The sequence below is a fragment of the Hibiscus syriacus genome, unplaced genomic scaffold, assembly GCF_006381635.1.
Source record: "Hibiscus syriacus cultivar Baekdansim isolate YM2019G1 unplaced genomic scaffold, ASM638163v2 tig00110683_pilon, whole genome shotgun sequence".
Classification (NCBI taxonomy): domain Eukaryota; kingdom Viridiplantae; phylum Streptophyta; class Magnoliopsida; order Malvales; family Malvaceae; genus Hibiscus; species Hibiscus syriacus.
In genome coordinates, this window is record NW_024062823.1 from 3,173,222 (window position 1) to 3,187,192 (window position 13,971).

Below are 13,971 nucleotides of genomic sequence, written 5' to 3' on the forward strand. Positions count from 1 at the left end.
CTTTTGGCCGATTCCATCGATCGATTAACTCAACAATTGGTATTATAACCTTACTCATTTGAAGGTTTAATCGCCTCTTGAGTTGATTCGGGAAGAGTTACATCGATTATCAAGTCATCAATGGCCTCCACTTCAAACTTCGACTCCGGTCTCGATTCGATGCCCGTCAACAAACCTCCTTTCTTCAATGGTGCTAACTATGCCTATCGGAAGAATAGGATGATGTATTTCATTCAAGCAAGTGACATGGGAGCATGGAATATTGTAGAGGATATATATATCAAGCCTCTCACTCATCCAAGATTGTGGAACGAAGGAGAGACGAAAATGTTCCAGCTCAACTCCAAAGCCATCCATATTATATTTTGTGCTCTTGGACCAGATGAATATGGAAGAGTTTCATCTTGTACAACCGCCAAAGAAATATGTGATAAACTACAAGTCACTTATGAAGGCACCGACGAGGTAAAAGAATCTAAAATTAGTCTTATAACACATAGCTATGAAAATTTCAGGATGAAACCAAATGAAGATATCAAAGATATGATGGATAGATTCTCAACGATTGTCAATGGTACTAAATCATTTGGAGAGATCATTTCAAATGAAAAGCTTATGAGGAAGCTAGTTTACTCACTTCCAAAATTGTGGCAATCCAAGAAGACGACAATCATCGAGGCTAAGAACTTAAAATCCTTAACTCTTGAAGAGCTAATCAGTTCTCTCGTCACTCATGAAATGATGCTTGAAGATGAGGTGGACCTCGATAAAATTGATGAGACACCAAAGGAGAAAGAGAAGAAGAAAAACATTGGAGTTTCTCTTAAATCCACAAAAGATGAGAGTGATTTGGATGACGATGACGATGACGTGGAAATGGCATTGTTTGCCAAACGGTTCAGAAAAATGATGAGACCTTACCGAGGAAGAAAATTCAAAAGAAATGAAGGTTTCAAAAATGAACCAAAAGAGAAGGACCCGGTCATTTGCTATGAATGCAAAAAGCCGGGGCATGTCAAATATGATTGTCCATAATTAAAGAGAATGGTCAATCAAAGAATAAGCACAAGGCTCATGTGGCTACATGGAGCGATGAAGAAGGTTCCGATGAAGAGAAACAAGAAGTAGTAAACTTGTGCTAATGGCATTCATGGAAGATTCTAAGGTAACCTCTAACTCATCTGATTTTGATGATTTATCTTATGATGAGCTATTAGAGGAATATAATGGGTTGGCTTCAGATTATGAGAAATTGTTTTTAAAATATAAAAATGATATTTCAAAATTGAAAAATGAAAATAAACTCATATCCAAAACCAACAATGATCTTGAAATTAAAATCAAAGATTTGCAAATCAAACTAGAAGAGTTTGAAAAGAAAAATTCGGATTTGCAAAATTTACTTTCAAAAGTCAATGACGATCATCAAAAGAAAATTGATGATCTTAAAGCTTCTTTTGATAAAGTTGGAACAAAACGTTTTGAAAAAGGAAAAAATTCAAAATTCAACTTTGTTAGAAAAGGTTTTAAAAACTACAATCATAGAGGTCCCCGAATAACCTCTAATGGAAAAATCGTTAGAAGTATATGGGTTCCTAAAGAGCTCATTACTACTAAAGATAAGGATATCCTACACAAACGGATACCTAAGGGGACTAAGATTTTTCAAACTAATGAATATGGACCCAAAAGAATTTGGGTACCAAAAATTAGAAATTAATCTATGTTTGTAGGAAAAGGAGCATTGCTACAAGGCACGGGAAACAAATTCAAACTCATGGTACCTTGATAGTGGATGCTCGAGACATATGACCGGGAAGAAAAGCCGATTCATTGAGCTTAACGCCAAAATTAGAGGAGAAGTGACTTTTGGTGATAACTCAAAAGGTCACATTGAAGGTATATGCACTATAGCTAATACCTCTTCCATACAAATTAAGAATGTTTTATATGTGAATGGATTAAAGCATAATCTTTTGAGCATTAGTCAATTTTGTGATAAAGGATTCAATGTCATGTTTGAGACTAATGGTTGTAAAGTTATTGACATTGCATCTAATCGGATTATGCTTGTTGGTCATAGAATAGGAAACATATATATGGTGCATCTAGATTCCATAGATATGACTAATTTATTAGTTACTAAGGATGAACATGATAGTTGGTTATGGCATAGGAGACTAGGACATGCTAGTATGAGTGTTTTGCAACAGTTAATTCAAGGAGACTTAGTAAGAGGGCTGCCAAAACTGAAATTTGATAATGATAAAATCTGTGATGCTTGTGCTAAAGGAAAACAAAAGCGAGTTTCTTTTAAATCCATTAATGACGTATCAACTAGTAGAGTATTACAATTGATCCATATGGATCTTTTTGGGCCAACTAGGACTACTAGCTTGGGTGGAAAACAATATGCATTTGTCTTGGTAGATGACTATTCTAGATATACTTGGGTTCTATTTTTAAGTACTAAAGATGAAGAATTAGAACATTTCATCAAATTTTCAAAAATAATCCAAAACGAAAAAGGTTACTCTATAACTAGTGTTAGGAGTGATCATGGCACTGAATTTGAAAATCTTGGATTTACTGAATTTTGTAATTCTAATGGTATTAGCCATAATTTTTCAGCACCTAGAACCCCTCAACAAAATGGAATTGTTGAGAGGAAAAATCGATCTTTAGAAGAAATGGCTAGAACCATGCTTTGTGAAAATAATTTGCCAAAATATTTTTGGGCGGAAGCCACAAATACCGCTTGTTATGTTGTAAATCGAGTAATGATTAGGCCAATTTTAAAGAAAACTCCATATGAAATTATCAAAAATAAAAAGCCTAACATTAGCTATTTTCATCATTTTAGATGCAAATGTTTTGTTTTAAACAACGGTAAAGAAAACCTTGGCAAATTTGATGCTAAAAGTGATGAAGGAATTTTTCTAGGTTATTCCTTAAATTCTAAAGCTTATCGAGTATTTAATAAAAGAACATTAGTTGTTGAAGAATCTATACATGTTGTTTTCGATGATAATCTCCTTCCGAGGAAGGATTCTTGTTTAAATGATGATGTAGGTATTATAAATACAAATGACGTTAGACGTGACGTTGGAGAACCACCATCAAAGAAAGAAATGAAAGATGAGGAAACTCATGATCCTCTCGAGAATCCAACCATTGAAGAAAGAGAAGTATCTTACCCAAGAGAGTACAGCTATGTCAAGGATGGTGAAATTATAGGTGATCCATCCAAAGGGGTAACAACTCGATCTTTTCTTAGAAATATTTGTAATTATGTTACATTTATCTTATGCATAGAGCCTAAGAATATTAAAGAAGCATTAAATGATGAACATTGGATTATAACTATGCAAGAAGAGTTAAATCAATTTGAGAGAAGTAAAGTATGAACATTAGTTGAAAGGCCTAGTAATAAATCTACTGTAGGTACTAGATGGGTATTTAGGAATAAGCTTGATGAGAGTGGTAATATAGTGAGAAACAAGGCTAGACTTGTTGCTCAAGGGTATACTCAAGAAGAGGGCATAGACTATGATGAAACATACGCTCCCGTAGCTAGGATGGAAGCAATTAGAATGTTATTAGCATTTGCATGTTTTCATGAATTTAAATTATATCAACTGGATGTTAAAAGTGCATTTTAAATGGTTTTATAAAGGAAGAAGTGTATGTGGAACAACCTCCAGGTTTTGAAGATTTAAAATTTCCAAATCATGTTCTTAAATTGACAAAAGCACTTTATGGTTTAAAACAAGCTCCTAGAGCTTGGTATGAAAGATTGTCAAACTTTTTAATTGAAAAAGGTTTTTCAAAAGGGAAGGTTGACACTACATTGTTTTTAAAGCATAAAGGTAAATATTTATTAGTAGTTCAAATTTATGTTGATGATATAATATTTGGTTCTACTAATGATGTTCTTTGCCAAGAATTTTCTAAGCTAATGCAAAGTGAATTCGAGATGAGCATGATGGGAGAGCTCTCATTTTTCTTGGGACTCAAAATCAAGCAAAGAAAAGCTGACATCTTCATCAATCAAGCTAAGTACGTCATAGATATGCTCAAGAAGTTTGGACTGGAAAATGGGAAGCCACATAACACTCCAATGAGCTCATCAACAAAGCTTGACATAGATGAAGGAGGTAAATGTGTGGATGTTAAATTATATATGTCAAAGATTGGTTCTTTGCTTTATCTAACTGCAAGTAGACCGAACATTATGTTTAGTGTTTGCTTATGTGCTAGATTTCAATCATGCCCTAAGGAATCACATTTACTAGCTATTAAGAGGATCTTTAGATACCTTAAGAACACTCATAGTTTAGGACTTTGGTACTCTAGCTTTAGCTTGCATGCCTTCTCTGATGCGGATTATGGAGGATGCAAATTAGATAGGAAAAACACCTCCGGTACTTGCTAATTCCTTGGAAATATGCTGATTTCTTGGTTTTCAAAGAAACAAAATTGTGTTGCATTATCTATCACTGAAGCGGAATATATTTCAGCCGGTAGTTGTTGTGCACAAGTTTTATGGATGAAACAACAACTTTTTGATTATGGAATTGAAGTAGGTACCATTCCTATCAAGTGTGACAATACTAGTGCTATTTGTCTCACTAAAAATCCCATCCAACACTCTAGAACTAAGCATATTGAAATTAGACATCACTTCATTAGAGGCCATGTCGCTAAGGAAGATGTAGTTCTAGAATTTGTTGATACTTTGCACCAATTAGCGGATATCTTTACAAAGCCTTTAGACAAGGAACATTTTTGGACACTTAGGAGAGAATTAGGTTTAACTAACCTATCTTCACTTAGTGCTTAAAATAATTTTAACACTTTTAAGAATAAATAAAAAATACTTATAATATTAATTTTTGATTGCATTCGTTACTTTTAGTTAGGGGGAGTTTATGATTCTTGGTGAAAATTAACTTTATGTTCAAATGTAATTTAAAGATTAATTTGATGGATTGAACATGATTAATTTTCAACATATGAGTTGCCAATACCACTAGATAAAATTAATTTAGCATTTTGAGTGCTTAAAATCAGATTTTATCAGTTTTGGTACAGAGGGAATCGATACCCCCTTAAAGGGGGACCGATTCCCATTTGAAGGGGAACTGATTCCCCTTGTAGGGGAATCGATACCCCCTGGAGGTTCTGTTTTTAACACGGGCATAACCCCTGTTTGCTCAAACCCTCTCTTCTTCTCTCTTAGTCATTTTTCCTCTCTACTCTCACCCTATCTCAATACTTTATCAAAAACAAAATTTTTAATCGGAATTCTCTTCAAATATCATCTCCTAAACCTGTTGGAATCATAAAAAACGTGCAAACTTCATCTAATATCACTCAAATCTGAAATTCTTCAAGGTATTTTTCTAAAACTTCCATTTCATCAATCTTTGAACATAGAACTAGTTTTAATTAGTTCTAGGTTGAACTTTAGATCGGGCATTGATTGTTTAGTGATTAGAAACTAGATTCTACAACCAATTTTATCAAAAACACAAGAATTTTCAAAATTTTTGAAATAAAAAAAAATTGTGTTTTGATTTAATTATGTTGTTATTATGAAAACTATGTGTATATTGATTTTCAATCCCTTATTTTTCAATAGTTTTCAAAAAATTTGCCCATTAGATTTGGTTTAGAGAACCTTGAAATATTGAGGGCTCAATTGAGTTTTGGGATTGATTATATTGCATACATGTGTTCTTAAAATTGCAGGTTATTTATTCCATTCCGATTACCTTAAATCATGTCTCATAAACGTTCTAGACCTTTCTCTAGTCGTTCTAGCCAACCTCCAAACTCACCTCCAAATCCTCCACATATCCAACAAATTCCTAATCCTAATCCCGATGATCCAAACATGACCATTCGTAATTCTTGCTTCAATGAACCCGGTCGTAGACAAAATCTCTACTTTAGGTTTTGTCAATACTTTGAGTCCTACAAAATCCGGGAAGAACGAATCCCATCTCTTCAAGCCATGTTAGACATCAATTTTCGACATCTTCATACTCTTCAAGAGTGGAAATTTGATAAATTCTTCGAGCTTGAACCAATAGTCTACCATCAACTCATTCGTATCTTCTACTATAATACCGTTTGCATTCAAAACCGAGATAAAACCTTAACCATAGGAATCCAATCCTATCTTCTAGGATGATTCCTTCATCTTGACTCGGAATTTATAGGCAAAGCATTAGGATTAGACAATGAAAAACTGACGGTAGGATCTCAGTATAAACGAAGGGATAATGCAAGTGTTTTAGATCTTCACGACTGTTTTCTTCACTTTATGATCTCTTGGTGGTTTCGACCATCCGGAGGCTGTTACTCTAATCTTCGAGCCATAGATTTATTTTGGCTACATTGTTTCCAAAATAATCTCAAAATCAACCTTCCACAGATTAACTTTTCTGAACTTGTCGAAACCGTAAATCTTGTTCCCAATAAAAAATTATGTTCTTCTTTAGTTTACGGTTGTATTCTTAGTAATCTGTTTAAAAAGGTTAGGCTTAGAGTTGGTCTTGATGCTTTCTTTCCCCTCAAAAACCAAATCAACCTCTTCTCTTTAACCAAATCGGGATGAAAGATCAATGAATATACTAGTCTTTGGGTTCATATTCATGAACAACCTCCGGAAGCCGATGACTCCGACGAAGAGCAAGAACCGCACGAGGAACAAGCATGACCAAAAGATCAAATGCCTCCATACTTTTAATCCTTTATGAAGATATTTGATTTCCGGTATGCATCCATGGATTCTCACTTCACTTCCATAGAGTCTCATTTATCCACAATGGGAGCTCAACAATTGGAGATTCTTTGGGAGATGCGCGCGAACAACGCTTCCATGAATGAACACATTAATGCACTCTCGCATGAGATGGCCGCTATGCGAGCTCATTTACCTCCTCCCGATCCTTCTACGGATGCTTGAGTATTTGTCATGCTTTAGTACTTTGAAATAGAACATGGAGTTTATTATTTCAACATTTTGAATGACTTTGGATTGTTTTTAATTTTGATGTTTGAATTTGGTTGATGTTTTATGGATGTTTGAACTTATATTTCTATATATTTGGTTTGGTTAAATTTTATTCATTGTTGCATCATTTACATCATATTAGATATATGACCAATTTCACCATATCACATTGTTTATGAATATTGATTATGAAACTAATGGCTAACGTTTCTCTTGATTGTGATCTTAGTAGCTTACACTATATTAATTTATAATCAATTGGCTAAATGTTTTTCAAAAACCTGTTTAAAATCTTTTAAAGGTCTTTTTGATTTAACAAAAAGGGGGAGAAATGTTAAAGTGTTTTAAAGGGGAGAAGTGTTAGAGTAAGGGGGAGTAATTTCAAGCTAATTTCAAACTTGATTTCAAAATCTTAAAATTAATAAAATGTTTTGTTATATCAAAAAGGGGGAGATTGTTGAAAATATTTTGATATTTCGATATAACAAATTAAGTTAAATGAATTTTAAGATTTTCCAAAAGATTTTCTAAGTATATTCGATTTAATTATTCGAATATCAAAATATTACTCCAAATCTTTCAAATGTCATTTTTAATCCTTACTCAAGTGTAAAATTAAGTTTTAATCTTAAAATAATTTCAAAACAATTTTACAAAGTATTTCGAACCATTTCAAAGCCAAAAATTCCAGATTGTTCAGAGGGAACCGATTCCCCCTGAATGGTTTGGCTCCGAGAAAAAAAGAATGCTCGGAGGGAACCGATTCCCCCATGTTTAACGATCGAAATATTTGAATTTTACACTTAGGGAACCGATTCCCCATGAGGGGGTACTGATTCCCCCCACGCTCCAAGCTGTTTTATTAATTGATTTCACACTAAAAAGGCTCTATTGACTCCACTAATCATCCCAACGTTCAGAATCATTTGAAGGTGTATTTAAACAAGCTTAGAAGCCATTGAACAAAAACAAGAAACAACAAGCAACTAGAATCAAGAGAGAATCAAAGAGAAAGCATCAAACCTCAAGTTTGAGCATTTCAAGCCTATTTTTCATTCAATATTCATTTTGCTTTCAAGAACACTACTTGTACTCAATTGTATTCATTTTTTTAGTGTTATTTTCTTTGTTCTAGAATTGTGCAAACAATCTATCTTGTGAGGATTTCCTTGTAAGTTTACAAATTTGTAATCTTCTCTTTGAGAAAGAGTGTTCTCAAGAATTGGAGTATATTCTTGAGGGAGTTGTAAGGTTATCTCTTTGGCCTCAAAAGAAAGAACAAATTAGTGAATTTGTTGGAAAATCCTTAGTGTGGATAGCTAAGGTATTGGACGTAGACTTTGGTTGAGAAAGTCGAACCACTCTAAATCGCTGTGCAATTTCTTTCAATTTTCTGCAAAAGCTTCCACCAAAATTTTAATTGTCAATTCACCCCCTCTTGGCCGATTCCATCGATCGATTAACTCAACAGAAAGGCCGGTGGATTTCACAGATGACAACAAATGGATCGAAATGGACGGGAATGCTATGGCAAACTTTCATCTAGCATTAGAAGATGAAGTATTATCAAGCATCGAGGATAAGAAGACATCTAAGGAGATATGAGATCATCTCACCAAATTGTACGAGGCCACATAGTTGCACAATAAAATTTTCCTTAAGAGAAAATTATACACTCTCCGTATGCCAGAATCTACTTCAGTGACAGAGCACTTAAATACACTAAACACTTTATTTTCTCAGCTTACATCCTTAAGCTGTAAAATAGGAGAACAAGAATATGCTGAACTTCTACTTCAAAGTCTACCAGATTTGTATGATCAATTCATCATCAACTTGACAAACAATAATGTCACCAGTCTAGTCTTTGATGATGTTGCAGCTGCTGTTCTACAAGAAGTAAATCGGCGCAAGAACAAGGAAGACAGACAAGTAAATCTGCAACAAGCAGAAGCATTGACAACGACGAGAGGGAGATCAACAGAACGTGGCCAAAGCAGCAATCACAAACATGGTAGATCGAAGTCGAGGAACAAGAAGAATTTAAAGTGCTACAACTGTGGAAAGAAGGGTCACTTGAAGAATGATTGTTGGAGTCTAAATAAAAACTCCAATCCACAAGGCAATACCGCAAACACTTCAGATGATGGAGATGCTCTATGCTGTAAAGCGTCAACCACCGTGGAAGGTAGAAAACGATTTCCAGATATATGGCTCATTGATTCAGGAACAACATATCACTTGACCTCAAGAAGAGAATGGTTTTATCATTATGAACCTATCTCAGGAGGATCTGTGTATAGTTGCAATGATCATGCCTTAGAGATCATTGGTGTGGGAACCATCAAATTGAAGATGTATGATAGAACAATTAAAGTTGTTCAAGATGTGCGGCACGTGAAACGCCTGAAGAAAAATTTATTATCCTACGGATTGTTGGATAATAATGCAAGCAAGATTGAAACACGAAAAGGAATCATGAAGGTGTTCCATGTTGTGGTGCTGAAAGGCAAAAAGATAGCTGCAAACTTGTACATGGTGAAGGGAGAGACTTTGCTAGAAGCAGAAGCCTCTGTTGCCTTATGTAGTTCAGATTCTGCAATGCTATGGCATCAGAAACTTGGACACATGTTAGAACAAGGAATGAAAGTCCTTGTGGAGAAAACGTTACTTCCAGGATTAACAAATGTATCACTTACTTTGTGTGAGCACTGTATAACAAGTAAGCAGCACCAGTTGAAATTCAACACGTCAAATTCTAGAGGCAAAAGTGTTCTAGAATTGGTTCTGATGTATGACAAGCACCAGTTACATCCCTAGGCAGAGTAAAATATTTTGTTTCATTTATTGATGACTACTCCAGGAGATGTTGGGTGTACCCTATTAAGAAGAAGTCAATGTGTTTTCCACTTTCAAAAACTTTAAAGCACGGGTGGAACTTGATTCTGGAAATAAGATCAAGTGTTTCAGAAGAGATAATGGAGGAGGATACACAAGTGAAGAATTTGATGACTTTTGCATTAAGGAATGCATCAAAAGGCAGTTCACAGTGGCGAACACTCCTCAATAAAATAGAGTGGAAGAGTGGATGAACAGAACCTTGTTAGAAAGAACAAGAGCAATGTTAAGGGATACAGGCCTAGAAAAATCATTCTAGGCAGAAGCAGTCAATACCACCTGTTATTTGGTGAATCGAGCACCATTAACTGCAATAGAGCTAAAGACACCAATGGAGATGTGGATTGATAAACCATCTGATTATTCAAACCTCCATGTATTTAGAAGTATTGTGTACGTGATGTATAACTCCCAAGAAATTTCAAAGTCGGATCCAAAATCCATGAAATACAAATTCTTGAGGTATGCTGATGGTGTAAAGGGGTATCGATTGTGGGATCTCACTGCCCGCAAAGTGATCATCAGCAGGGATGTTATCTTTATAGAAGATAAGCTACAAAGAAAAGAAGATGATGATAGCACTGAAAAGTCAGAGACTACACAGATACATGTGGAAAAAGAGTTTGAACAAGGAGATTCTTCTGAAGAAGAACCAACACATGATGAACAAGAACCAGAGAGTTCTGAAGTTCCAACAACTCGTCAATCAGATCGTGTGAGAAGACGTCCGAATTGGCACTCAGATTATGTTATAAAAGGTAATATTGCATACTATCTTTTAACAGATGAAGGTGAGCCATCAATATACCAGGAGGCAATAAACAACTCAGATACTTCACTTTGGATGATGGCGATGCAAGAATAAATTGAAGCCCTTCATAAAAATAATACATGGGACCTTGTACCACTACCACAAGGAAGGAAGCCAATTGGTAACAAATGGGTCTTCAAAATCAAGCGAAATGGTGACGATCAAGTTGAGAGGTATCGTGCAAAACTAGTGGTCAAAGGATATGCTCAAAAAGAAGGTATTGATTTCAATGAAATATTTTCTCCTGTGGTTCGACTAACAACAGTTCGAGTAGTTTAGGCAATGCGTGCAACATTGAACTTACATCTATAGCAACTAGATGTTAAAACAACTTTTCTTCATGGAAATCTTGAAGAAGATATTTATATGCTCAAGCCTGAAGGTTTTGAAGAAAAAGAAAAGAAGAACTTGGTTTACAGGTTGAACAAATCTCTATACGGTCTAAAGCAGGCACCAAGGTATTGGTACAAGAGATTTGATTCCTTCATTATGTGACTTGGATACTACAGACTTAATGCAGACCATTGTTCTTATTTCAAGAGGTCTGGTGATAATGATTTTGTTATAATGTTGTTGTATGTGGATGACATGTTGGTTGCAGGACCCAACAAAGATCATATTGACGAATTGAAGGCACAACTGGCTAGGGAATTTGAAATGAAGGACTTGGGATCAACAAATAAGATTCTAGGGATGCGAATTCACCGAGACAGAAGTAATAGAAAGATTTGGCTTTCACAAAAGAATTACTTGAAGAAGATTTTATCACGATTCAACATGCAAGGTTATAAGCCAATTTCTACCCATCTTCCTATTAACTTCAAATTATCCTCCAGTATAAGTCCTAGCAGTGAAGAAGAGAGGATGGAGATGTCTCGAGTACCGTATGCATCAGCAGTGGGAAGTTTAATGTTCGCTATGATATGCACAAGACCAGACATTGCACAAGCAGTGAGAGTGGTTAGTCGGTACATGGAGAATCCATGCAAAGAGAATTGAAATATAGTAAAGAGGATCCTGAGATACATCAAAGGGACCTCAAATATTGCATTATGTTACGGAGGATCAAACTTACTAATCAATGGGTATGTAGATTCTGACTATGCAGGGGATTTGGATAAAAGCAAATCTACTACAGGATATGTGTTCAAAGTTGCTGATGGAGCTATAAGCTGGGTTTCAAAATTGTAGTCAGTTGTGGCTACATCCACAACAGAGGCAAAATATGTAGCAGCTACACAAGCCAGTAAAGAAGCAATTTGGTTGAAGATATTATTGGAAGAGCTTGGGCATAATCAAGAGCATGTCTCTCTGTTTTGTGACAGTCAAAGCGCCTTGCATCTAGCAAGGAATCCAGCATTTCATTCAAGGACAAAGCACATACGAGTTCAGTACCATTTCATTCGTGAAAAGGTGGAAGAAGGGACGGTAGATATGCAGAAGATCCATACCATAGACAACATAGTAGATTTCATGACGAAGGCGATCAATGTTGATAAATTTACTTGGTGTCGATCCTACTGTGGCCTGTCAGAGACGTAAGCAACATGAAGGTACAAGGTAGAAAAAATGGTATGAAGATATGATTGTTTCAATCAAATCTTCAAGTGGGAGATTGTTGACTAAAGCACCGAAAGGTGCATACAATTAATGCACCGAAAGGTGCACAGTGGGTTTTGTGGAAATTTGGAAAATGGTAAAATCATTTTTAGTCATTGTAATTTAGGGTATTTACAAATTAATCCTTAAGCTTCAACTATAAATACCCTAGCTCATTTAGCTTCAAAACCATCCCAAAGCATTCTAGCTTTCTTCCAATACTAGAGAATTTAGAGAGTTTCTTGAGAGTTGTTTTCTCCCTTTTATCAAGAGAGAATTATTATTGTTTTCTCCTTGGTAGATAGAGAGAAGTTGTAATTCCTATTTTCTCATAGTGAAATTCTTCTACCGTTTCCCGTGGTTTTTACCCTATAATATTTAGGGGTTTTCCACGTAAAATTTGTGTCTCTTTTATCTTCATATTTTATTTTCTCAAATTATCAGTTGCGATTTTTCTCTATTCGATAGCCGTCTTCCGCAACACATGGAGCATCCTAGAAAAAGAAGTATGCTTTTGGCTAAATCATAATAACCTATGAGGTGTATTTGCTTCTCTTTGTGATGTGAAATGAGGGCAACTGGCAGGGTATTTGATTACATTTTGAAGGAAGGGCATGTAATTTGGCTTAATTATTATATGATTAACCATCTTCTCTTATTGGACATGAGCAATGTTTGATATAGAAATTTCTTCTTCATCATATTTCATAATTATTCCCCAACCCCCATTGCTTTAATCCATGGTTATCAAAACCGGACCGGACTGACCGGTTCAACCGGTTGAACCGTGAACTGGTGGCCTGTCTGGTCCGGTTACCTCACAAAACCGGGCTGACAATGAACCGATTGAAAACCGGTAGAACCGGCTGAAAACCGGCAAAATCGGTTTGAACTGCCAGTTCACTCTTTTTCTTTAAAAAAAAATTAAACCAAACGACGTCGTTTGTTCAACGAGCCAAGTCAAATTCAAGTATTGCTGAGCTCGACTCGAACTCGAAAACTTTAAAAGTAAGCTCAACTCGACTAAAAACTCACGAGCTAAAAATTATCAAGTTCAACTCGAACGCGAAATATAATATTAAAACTTGAACTCGAAAAGGCTCGAACTCAAAAAAATTTAGAAGTTCGATTGAAGCCTAAAATTTGAGCTCAATTGAAGCGAAAGAATAGTTCGTTCTGTGCTCACTAAAAGGCTCTATGATTTTGAATGTAAAATTACCTCTATTATTTATTAGAAGTAAGTTGGGATGCTCTTCTATGTTTCTTAGCCATGTGAGATTGTTTTGTTCTCATATTTTTACTCTTTAAACTTTTGGGATGCTCTTCTATGTTTCTTAGCCATGTGAGATTTTTTTATAAAAAAAATTAAACCAAATGACATCATTTGTTATGATTTTTTTAAGCCCCAATTTTTTTTGATTATAGTTATATAATTATATTTATTATTTAATATGTTTTACCTTAAATATTATGTTGTAGTTGATTTGAATCATTTTGTTTCACTTGATTTTATGGTTTTTAATTTATATATGTTATGACTTGTGATATTTTTATACCTTTTAATATTGTAAACTTAAAAAAAATGTTACATATATATTAATATTGCTTTGAATATTATGTAAAATTAAAAAAAAATTAT